General features: G+C 45.3%; 1 protein-coding gene across 1 annotated transcript in view; it reads left to right on the top strand.

Annotated features, from left to right (window-relative positions):
* Positions 1 to 11,694, top strand: part of USP39 (ubiquitin specific peptidase 39) — a 166,437-nt gene that overhangs the window by 80,377 nt on the left and 74,366 nt on the right. The gene's annotated exons all lie outside the window — the stretch shown is intronic.

The raw sequence follows: 11,694 nt of genomic DNA, 5'->3' as shown, positions 1-11,694 counted from the left end.
CCACAAATTAATGGTCATTAGTTTCTTCGTACCCAATTTAATAGAAATTGTTTTATCTCACTGAAGATGAAAAGTCGGTTTGATGTGTAGACCTGTGACCCGTAGGTTTGCTAGAAATCTCGAAAGCCGGTGCGCAGTATTCTCAACTAACTTGGCACCCTTATCTGCGTCTTTAAGTGATTCCAGGCTGTAGCCCATGCCTCACTTACTGTCAAGAGGCTAACTAACCTATTCCCTTCCTCCACAATCTCTACAAGTTTGATGCTGTTTTCTACAATAATATTTATACGAAGTTGGTATCACTTTTTGATGTTACTAAACTGCCATGCTCCTGCCAGAGCGACCATGACTACATGAGCTCCCTGTCCTTCCTTACAAAGTTTGACCTTTAACATACAGCAGAGCCTTGTTTATCTGTTTCCAGTTAGCATGTTCGTATACATGAACCCTGTTTGTTTCTTTGTTGTAGTATCTCTTGCACTGCCCACATTTGAGCCTGGTGTGTCTCCTTATAGTATGTCTTTGCACTGTGTAACTTACAATCATGTTTGTCTGCCCTCTGCATTCTGCATGCACTTTTCATGGCTAATCCTGCCTTTATCTCACTGGCATTTAACGCACTGCGAAATCTGAGCACTTAATTCTAAGTATAAGTCTACCACTGCCTTTCATTACGTTCTCTGTTTCCCCTCAGTTTGTTTAATTCAGTGTCATGTCTACAATGTCCCATCACTATGTGTCAGGCAATTCCATAGCGAAGCCCCATCTGCCTGTGTTAACGAATAAAATTATGTTCGAGGCATATGAGCTGCAGATTCTACACTTTGCATTAGATCGCCACCTGGTGTTGGGCTCTGATGATTGCATGTTGTTGTCTTCTTGGAAGAAGTCTGTAGTCACAAGATAGGTGACTCCTCCCTTGGACGATAGTACGCATGGGCATCGGTTCCATCCTTAGATTGTTTTTTTTTTTCCGCCACTGGGTTCGGATGAAACTTTTCCGCTCCAGTTCGAAATCTACTTTTCAAGTACTTCGACGCGTAAAAAATTCTTCAAACTTCACCAAACAACTTTCTATACCAATAACCATCGACTAGACTTCATCAGCTCGATTCCGGTCGTCGACGCGGGCCGTTGGGCCTACCCACGCCGTGAGGCCTACACCTCATGGAAAGGACGCCATTCAAAAGATGACCCGAGTGTGGAGCAAAATTGCCACACCGTGACTATCACGAGGTCTGTAACCTACGCTTATCGCCAGAACACGACAAATTCAGCTGCACAGCCTGTGCATCCTTTCGATCGAAAAAGACCATTCGGGATCGGAGGGCCTGTCGATGCGACATGCAGAGATCAGCGCCAGAACCACTGGCCCTACCCCAACCCAAACACCAAAATTGAAGGCAAAGGTCAACACTCTGCCTGCGGGGCCCAGTCGAGACCGAAAAAACACTTCGAAAGGCCCGCCATCGAGCCCAGCTCCGAAGAAAATAACGAAACCTTCCGGTATCTCCATACCGAGCAAACCGCATGTGCTGATACCACCTGCTCCTTCGGCACCACCTTCTCCTTCGGCACCGAAACAAAAAGAAGTCCAGGTTCCGAAATACACTCTTAAACCGCCGACTCCGAGAGACAAAGCGGCTCCGAAAACAACGAAGCCTGTTTCCGATGCCCCGAAAATAGCTTCCACCCCGAAGCCGATACCCTCAATGCCGAAACAAACAGAGCCTGCTTCCGATCCTTCCAAGTCCACGAAACAGGCTTCGTCTCCAAAGACAATATCTCCGGTGCTGAAATCTATGCCAAAGTACTCAACATTGGCTCCTAAGGCTAAAGACAAGCAACAAACCGGTTTGGAACTGAAAAGATCGGCGCCGAAGGCTGTGCCTCAGGAAGAGGAGCTTTTCCAACCAGATCCTTTACAAAAAAGGATCTACATTGATCCAGAAACAGGACATGTTTCCACTACACCACACAGGAAGAGGAAGTCAGATACAGCACATACACCTCCAGTGACTGTCAAGAAGAAGGACTCTGCCACATCTCCTATGGACCCTTCTTCTCCTGTATCTCCTTCTCCTGCTCTTCCTTTAAACATTTCACCTCAAAATTCTCCTCCTCATTCTCCACAACATACACCTCCTCAGGATATTGATGATAATGTGTATAGCATGGGGGGAGGGAGAGACCCAGATGACCCTTTTCCCTACCCAACAGGTTCACCAGACTGGGAGTATCCAAACCCACAGGATGTACCAGATATTCCTGACCCACATATATATCCATCTAAACCTTCTCCTCCAGAAGACAATATTGGGTTTTGACACTTAATTAATAGGGCTGCCATCTCTCACAATGTCACCATGCATTCAGTTGAGGCTGAGGAAGATTTTTTACTAGACACTTTTGATCACTCCCAAAAATCTGTGCAAATACTACCAATGATTAAATATCCTGTAAGAGCTAGAATTATAAACCCAAGGATAGAGAAAAAGTATAGAGCAGCTCCTGGGGAACCTGCCTACATTAAAGGACAGCTACCCTTAGACTCCCTAGTAGTTTCAAACGCTAGGAAAAGAGCAAATTCCCAAACATCAGGTGAAGCACCACCTCCTGATAAAGAATCAAAGATCATAGATGCTTCAGGAAAAATAATAGCTGCCCAAGCTAGCAATACATGGCGCATCACTAATACACAGGCCCTCCTCGCAAGATGCGACAGGGCTCAGCTAGAGAAGCTCTTACAACATCTACCTGACCAATATAAGGCACAAGCATACGACCTCATACAAGAGGGTAAGCTTATATCAAATGCCTCCATTAAATGCGCACTAGATGTAGCAGACACTTCATCCAGAGCAATAAACACCAGTGCCCTCCTTAGACGTCAACGTGGCTACGCATTTCAGGATTTAAGCAAGAGGTGCAAACTACTATCTTAAAAGTAGCAAAAATTGACTTAATGAAAATACAGTAATCAACCATTCAACCAACAGCAATTGTTTGGTCCAGAGGTAGACCGAGCACTTGAAAAAATGAAAAAAGACACTGACACAGACAAGTCTATGGGAGCTCTGCAGTCCACCCAAGCAAGACGCTCCTTTAGTCGCTCCTTTTACATAGGAGGCTCCAAACAAGCTGGAGCAGACATACTCTAATAAAGGATATTTTAGGGAGGCTACAGAGGCAACAACAACAAGGGAAGAGGTCGAGGAAATAACAATAATCAAACCTCTCCCAACACAAAACAGTGACTTCCTTCTGCTCCCCCACCAGCATTCCACTCGTGTAGGGGGCAAACTAACACAGTTCCTACCTGTCTGGAATTCCATCACAACAGACAAGTAGGTAAGACAACTTATCCAGTATGGTTATTGCCTAGAGCTTACTGCTACCCCTCCCCATATACCACCCAGACAGCGTCCAATGTCCACAGAACATCTAACGCTGCTCCAACAAGAGGTTCTCTCATTGCTGCAAAAAGATGCAATAGAGCTAGTTCCGTTAAAACATCAAGGAACAGGGGTTTACTCACTCTATTTCCTAGTACCTAAAAAGGACCGAACACTGAGACCAATTCTAGACCTAAGGCCTCTCAATCTGTATATACACTCAGATCATTTTCACATGATCACTTTACAACAAGTGCTCCCATTGTTGCAACAAGGTGATTACCTTGACCTCAAGGACGCCTACTTCCACATTCCCATTCATCCTTCTCACAGGAAGTATCTCCGATTTGTACTAGAAGGACAACCCTATAAGTTCAAAGTCCTTCCATTTGGGATCACAACTGCACCACAAGTGTTTACAAAGTGCCTAGGAGTAGTAGCAGCACATCTCAGAAGACAACATATCCGCGTCTTCCCATACTTAGACGATTGGCTCATAAAAGCCAAGTCATTCAATCAGTGTGTCCAACACACAACGCAAACAATTCAAACCCTGCATGACTTGGGGTTTACAATCAACTACACCAAGTCACATCTCCAGCCCTCTCTTGTACATCAATACCTAGGGGCTACCATAAACACCAATACAGCTCTAGGTTATCCCAGTCCAGGCAGGATACACAGCATTCAAGCCTTGGTTATAAGGTTTCAAAACCAACACTCTCTCCCAGACAGTGTTCATGCAATTAATAGGCAATTAATAGGCATGATGGCATCTTGCATTTTTATTGTACCATATGCAAGACTGCAAATGCGCCCATTACAGGAATGTCTAGCACATCAGTGGGATCAGGCACAAGGACAACTAACAGACCTGGTGTTGGTGGACAGCTGCACACATGCCTCTCTGCAGTGGTGGAACACCAAAACCTTGTCCAAAGGGCGGCCGTTCCTCGAGGCAGTTCCACAGATAGTACTGACAACAGACACATCTCTGACAGGATGGGGAGCACATCTGCTCCACCACACATCTCAGGGAAGATGGACCGCTCAACAAAAGGTGCTTCACATCAATCACCTAGAGTTGCTGGCAATTTTCCTAGCACTAAAGTCCTTCCAAGTGCACATACGGAACAAAGCTGTCTTAATCCGGACGGACAACATGACAGCCATGTACTACATACAAAAACAAGGAGGCACACATTCCCTGCAGCTGTCCCAACTCGCACAAAACATTTGCAGATGGTCCATTCCACAAAAGATATATTTGCTTGCAGAACACTTTCCTCAAGTTCACAATCAGATAGCCGATCTGTTAAGTCGACAGACACAACAGATTCACGAATGGGAACTACATCTGCAATTTCTTCAACCATTCTTTCACAAGTGGGGTCATCCAGACATAGACCTGTTTGCCACACACGAAAATGCAAAATGATCAACCTTCGCCGCCAGGTTTCAACACCCGTTGTCCAAGGGCAATGCGATATGGATGTACTGGTCAGGCAGATTTGTGTACGCTTTTCCGCCAATCCCACTAATACCACTAGTGGTACGCAAGCTCAGACAACAGTCTCTCAAACTGATCCTGGTAGCTCCCACATGGGCACGCCAACCGTGGTTCACCACACTGCTAGAACTTTCTCCAGTTCCACACCAAAAACTGTTTCTGACATCATCCATGCTAACGCAGTACCATGGAGACAGGCATCCAGATCCAAGTAAACTGAATCTGGCGATCTGGCTCCTGAAGTCTTAGAGTTTGGTTACCTTAACCTACCATCAGACTGTGTGAATATCATTAAAGATGCCAGAATACCTACTACTAGAGCTTGCTATGCTGCTAAATGGAAACAATTTGCCATTTACTGCACTAATAATCAAATTGATCCTTTAGATGCTTCCATCCAAAATATTATCTGTTACCTTCTCCATTTACAGAGTTGTAATCTGGCATATTCATCTATACGCTTACATCTTGCAGCCATTGCGGCATACCTACAAAACAGACAACATGTCATTGTTTAGAGTACCAGCAATAAAAGCTTTTATGGAAGGTTTTAAAAGAATTATTCCTCCTAGGTTACCACCCTCTCCAGAGTGGAACCTAAACATTGTTCTTACCAGGCTCATGTGACCCCCTTTTGAACCTTTACACAAATTTGAACTGCGATTTCTCACATGGAAAACAGCTTTCCTCATTGCTATTACCTCTCTTAGAAGAGTTAGTGAGATTCAAGCTTTCACTATACAAGAACCATTCTTACAATTACACCGTAACAAAGTGGTTCTAAGGACTAATCCTAAATTTCTTCCTTTAGTAATTAATCCTTTTCATCTAAACCAGTCTGTAGAGTTACCAGTGTTTTTTCAAAACCCAGACTCTGTAGCAGAGAGAGCTCTACACACACTAGATGTCAAAAGAGCTCTTCTCTATTACATCGATAGGACCAAATCCTTTCGCAAAACAAAGCAACTATTTGTAGCTTTCTCTCCACCACATAAAGGCAACCCCATTTCTAAATCAGGAATTGCAAGGTGGATTGTTAAATGTATACAAATATGCTGTCACAAGGCAAAACGCACATTAACAGTTCCTCCTAGAGCGCACTCCACACGCAAACTAGGAGCCTCCATAGCTTTCCTAGGGAACATTCCCCTAGAAGACATATGCAAGGCACCAATATGGTCTACATCACACACCTTCACTAAACACTATTGTGTTGATGTGCAAGCCAAGCAGCAAGCTACAGTAGGCCAAGCTGTCCTCAAAACTCTTTCAAACTACTGCAACGGATACAGGTGACCACCGCTAGGGAAGACACTGCTGCACAATCGATGCAAAGTGTAGAATCTGCAGCTCATATGCCTCGAACGGAAAATGCTACTGACCAGTATGCATCTGTTCTTGGCATGTAGAGCTGCAGATTTCTACATGGCCTCCCCGGGACCTGTATCTGTTCCAGTTTTATCTTAATTAGATATACACGCATGGACATCCCTTCTTTCTTTCTACTAACTCCATAATTTCCCATCATGGCGAAAAACAATCTAAGGATGGAGCCGATGCCCATGCGCACTATCGTCCAAGGGAGGAGTCGCCTATCTCGTGGCTACAAAGACTTCTTCTAAGACGACAACAACATGCAATCATCCGAGCCCAACACCAGGTGGCGATCTAATGCAAAGTGTAGAAATCTGCAGCTCTACATGCCAAGAACAGATGCATACTGATAAGTAGCATCTTCCTTATTAGATGATTATTAAAAATCTTGCCAAGGCAGTACATCAACCTTTTATTTTCAAATACAATAGTAATTTACATGCAGTCAAATACAAATTAAAAAATTGGCAATTGACTTAATGAAAATACAGTAATCCCTAGATCGTTTCTCTCTAAATTTGAAAGTACTAGACAAAATATTAAAGGTTATCGACATTCAGATTCAAATTCACTGCTTCCCTCCAAGTCCTTATACAATTTTCATTAAACTATTCTGTAGCTAGTTTAGTCTTTCAGATGCATATATTGAGCAACAGATGAACTTATTTTGACTAGATTTCAATTCACACCTGCACTTGAATGAAGGAAGATAGAGATAATAAATAAACGGTAATTATCTTTTGTCGGATATTCTTCTTTTATGGTGGTTTCTTTAATACACTTGTGACATCATTGATTCAAATGAGGATATAATAAGATAGACATTGCTTATTCATACTATTTTCATAATCTAGGACACACAATTTATTAATCAGTCGGTAGACGATTACCTCCTTAAAGGCTGCAAAAGAGGAACCACCAAAGCAGTCTTCACTTACTTCCAAAAGCTTGGTTCAGTAGTGTAGTCACGGGATTCGGTCTTGCGTCCATGTTTTGCCATATCAATTGTCATTTGATGGCTTTGAAAGTGCTAGAAACAAGCCTCTTTAGTATGATGGCAGACTTTTAAGAAGGATGACCTAACCACTGCATCCTACCAAACTAAGCCTTAATTCAGCTTTGCATGTTGATAGAGGAAGACTACAAATGTTCTGAAAGGTGTCGCAATAAGCTTTGTGTAGCCATTTAGGCAAGCCTCCCTGAAATGCCTTGCACTTATGCATGAGCGGAGGTATTCATTTTGCGTCACTCACCTTAAGGAATGGAATCGTGTTTGGGCTATGAAATGTTGGCATAGCCTATTCAGGGCAAGCTATGGACGATTAATTTGTTAACCTTGACAGCTGATACCATGGACAACCTAAGTCCATTTGCTACTCTGCAAGTTCCATGTATATTGTGGTACAGCCCAATATGTTTTATCCCACATAGTGAGGCGCAATTTTTACAGCTTCTGCATGATCAATTGGTGACATCTGCCTTATGCAGCAGCGTTGGGAGAACGTGGAGGCCGAATGCCCTGTTGCTCCTACACCCATTAAGTCCTTTTGCTACCCTTTTTCGTGCAAACTGTACCACCCCCTGTAATTGCTTCACAGATACATTTGTGAACTGGGCCTCACTATGTGGACTAAAACAATGGCCTGCGACTTAATTATATGTGTGGTCTGCTCCTGTTTGCGTTACTGTCCTAGTGTAAAAGGGACTTAATATGCTTAATCTAGCTAGTCCGCATTATTTGCCAGTACTAGCGGGTAAATATTATCCAGAGCATTGATAAAAGGATTTTAGTCTTTGGACTTGCAAGCCCCATAGATTAATAGGACTCTGTAAACTGTGTTTTTAATTTCCACGGTAATCCCCTATACTCCTCTTTAGGTGTGTAGCCAATCTCATGTAATTAAAACATTTCATAAATAAAATATAAATCGATAAATGCATGCATAAAAGGACTTTTGGATCAGCCCGCTTTCTATATGATTTTTTTTTTTTTTACATTTTGTTTCTCATAACTGTATGCTTGAGCAGTGGGTCAGCCCACTTCAGATAGTGTCCCTCTTGCACTGAGTGACACTGTTTTTAGGTCGAGCTTGGGCAGCTCATGCACTGCTCTGCGGCTTGCTGTATTGGATTATGCACTTGAAGCCCCGACCACTCTCTGCCCATATTTGTCATTGGCTTATGTCATTGCCCTTCGTAAATGCTGGCTTCTGATTCATACATAAGCTTGTTAGTCCCTCCTTAGTACCGCCTTATCGTCATTTGTAATCTCTCATGAGGACTTGCCCTTTTACTTTGGTTGTTACATTGTCTGCTTTGGGTGAGAGCGCCATATATGCTTCCACTTTAATGTTGGCTGCGACCCTTTGTTTAGACGCTACTCACAGTAACCTGAATATGCGGGCAGGGTCTAAAAAGAGGGGCGTGGCCACCATTAAAGGGGTCTCGAGAGTTTTAAGCTCTTGGCATTAAAACAACAATGACTTTTATAGGGGGGCATGGCCCACTTTCTGGGAAAGATGGCTGCACACTAACCCGGCTCCGAATCCCCAAAAACCCATAAAATGTGTTCATAAATCCATGTCTTGAAGTCACCAGCTTATCCGAACCGGTGCTGTGAACACTGCCGGCCAGGATCATCCAGTGTAGACCAGCCGAGTGCCTGCCTGGGTCCCACCGAAGTTCGCGGCGACGAGTTGCAAGCTTACATAATCGCACGGCTGAAGGGAGCGGCCTAGCTAGAAAGCGGGACTGGAAGAACTGTGGCTATAGATTGCCGGGGAGTGTGAGCTCTATTTCGCTGGCCCACGGCCACTACGGAGACCTCGCAGCGGGGACCCGCTCCGTGTAAGAAGACGGCCCTGCCTGACAGTGGACTCCACCGACGTACCTGGAAGCCATTATATGACCCAGACCGGGGCCATAGCTTGCTCTGGCAGGAGCACCTTGAAGGAACGGGCCGAGTATTGGACCGGCCCCCGCTGAGGCTCACGACCGGGCGCGGTGGCAGTCCTCGGATTTGGGTGATCGGGCAGACCTAAAGAGCGGCTCAACGAGAATAGAGACTGGACCAATTATCGGGGTGTGTCTGCAGTTTGCTACGGGCCCGCAGCCGCTGCTGGGATCTTGCGCCGGGACCTGTCCATGGTGGAGAAAAGCCCTGTAGGGCGGCAATTGGATGGGCCGCCCGCCTTGACCGAAGGTAAAGCACACTACAGTCTGTTGGGATATACTTGGCTGCCGCAGGGAGAAAATAGCGGGGTGCTTGTGGTAGCTATTCTGACTGGCGAAACAGCTCTGCATTGGCTGCGTGGGGTGAGGCGCGCATACGGCTATACTGCACATTGGCAGGGGTGCCGCCGAAGAGCCCCTTGTACCCAGCTGTGGTTGGCGCACCCTGTCACTAGCCATCGAGACACCTCACTATCACTGGCTAATAGTGACTCTGTGCTGAGCCCCTCAGAAAACATTGCGGCAAAGAGGGCCAACGTGCTGATGACAGTATCAACGTAGAAGTGAGCCAAGAGGGGGTAAGCGGGCAGGCCGGTGGGAACTATTTCCTGGGCAGGCGGTGGTGATACCCTCTGGTCCCTTCCCTCGTCTAATCGCACGGTCCAGCATAATTTATTACAAGCAGTGCCATGTTGAGGAGCAAAGGATGGTGTGGCTCGCTCCAACCTAAACTGGATAAGTTCTCCTGGCAGAAGCCCCAGGAGAATACAAGTTCTCAGTCAGACACTGTGCAGGAATCGAAGCGCAGGCCTGCGGAACAAAGCACCCCCACCCTAAAGGACATAATAGAAACGGTCATGGCTGTGTGCGTCTCTCGAATCACATATTGACCCAGTCTCCACAGAAATCTCCCTGATCTATGCTGACTGTAGGAAAATGGACGATGGAGTGAAAGAGGTGGAGGGATTGACCCAGGGTCTCGCCACTTGCACTAAGGCGCTGGAAAAATAAATATGTGAACTAAACCACCAGCAAGGTCCTTGCGGACCAACTAGATGACTATGAAGGAAGGACCAGAAGGAACAATGTCAGAATTCCTGGGGTCCCTGAGAGAGCCGAAGGTCACACCACAGATTTATTTGTAGAAGTCCTATTCACTCAGCGTTTGCAACCCAAAACCCTCTCTAAATACTTCTCCATTGAAAGGGCACACAGAGTACATGGTGAAAAACCGCGCCCAGGCCAATACTGGCACGTGTCTTTAACTTTCGAGACAGAGATGTGATCCTGAAACCACACATTATGCCCCTCCTCTTAAACTTGAAAATAATATTGTGACAGTCTTCCCAGACTTCACTATGAAAGTGCAGAGACAGCGAAGAAGTTATCTCAAAGTCAAAAAAGTCCTTCGTGACAAAGCGCTGACTTACGCTATGCTGTTTCCTGCTAAACTGGAGGCCGAGGGCAAAACGTGGTTCTTCACAGAGCCAGAGGCAGCTTGGGCGTGGTTGGACGGATGGCTGCCTATAGGAGGACAGAACAATCCCAAAAGGAGAAAAAGGCAAACAGGAAGACCAGAAACAGACTGCATCTGGCCAAGAAGCATGAGATCTCCTAGACAAGGACCCATCATTGGGTAGATAGTCTGCCCCACCATTCAAAGGCCAAACGGAGCACTTTTGCCACACTTCCTAAGGACATATAGACTAATTGACGGGCCTACAAATCAGAGACACACCCTAACTTAGCTGGCAAGATTGTACGTTGGCAAATGAGCGACAGGGCGGGAGGCCCTGCAGCAATTCTGGTTGAGTGTATACAAGATTACTTCACCCTTATAGACTCCAATTATTTATTGATAAAGGGGTTGGGAGGGCGAAGCCAAGGGTCTATGTCTCCCCCGAAATAGAGACGTGAGGGCGATGGGCACTCTGCAATGTTGGGGTGGCGGGTAGTTCAAAGTCCGTCCTGCAGGGAGGCAGGGTGGGAGGGGGCTGAAGGTTTCGAGTTACCGGGGCTAACTTAGTTTTTGTTACATTTGTCTTGTGGCTGTTTACAAGTAGCTCACGTTTCATGACAGTTCTGGCCCTTTCCATTGAGATTGCAGGCACGGCAGCTTACAACCAATGCAACTACTACAAATGCAGTTATGTCACAATCATCCAAAGAAACTATTCTTGACACTATTGCCCCAACACTTCTGATGAAAACAATATCGGTGTCCGTTGATACCGCTGGGGAGGGAAGAGCCGAAGTTGCATTTAACCTGCTTTCCTCGAATGTAAATGGATTGGGCGATAAACTCAAAAGGGGTTGGTGCTTCAATACCTTAAATGGCAAGCATTAGACATTTATAACCAAAGAGATTCTATCAAAAAAGTGATAATATTTATATTAATTTTTGGTTTTTCTGAACGGTGCTAGGCTCTCTCTTAGAAGTGGAAAGATGAGAGCACAATGTCC

This window comes from Lissotriton helveticus, chromosome 11, assembly GCF_964261635.1.
Source record: "Lissotriton helveticus chromosome 11, aLisHel1.1, whole genome shotgun sequence".
Lineage (NCBI taxonomy): Eukaryota > Metazoa > Chordata > Amphibia > Caudata > Salamandridae > Lissotriton > Lissotriton helveticus.
This window is presented reverse-complemented; position numbering and strand designations above follow the sequence as displayed.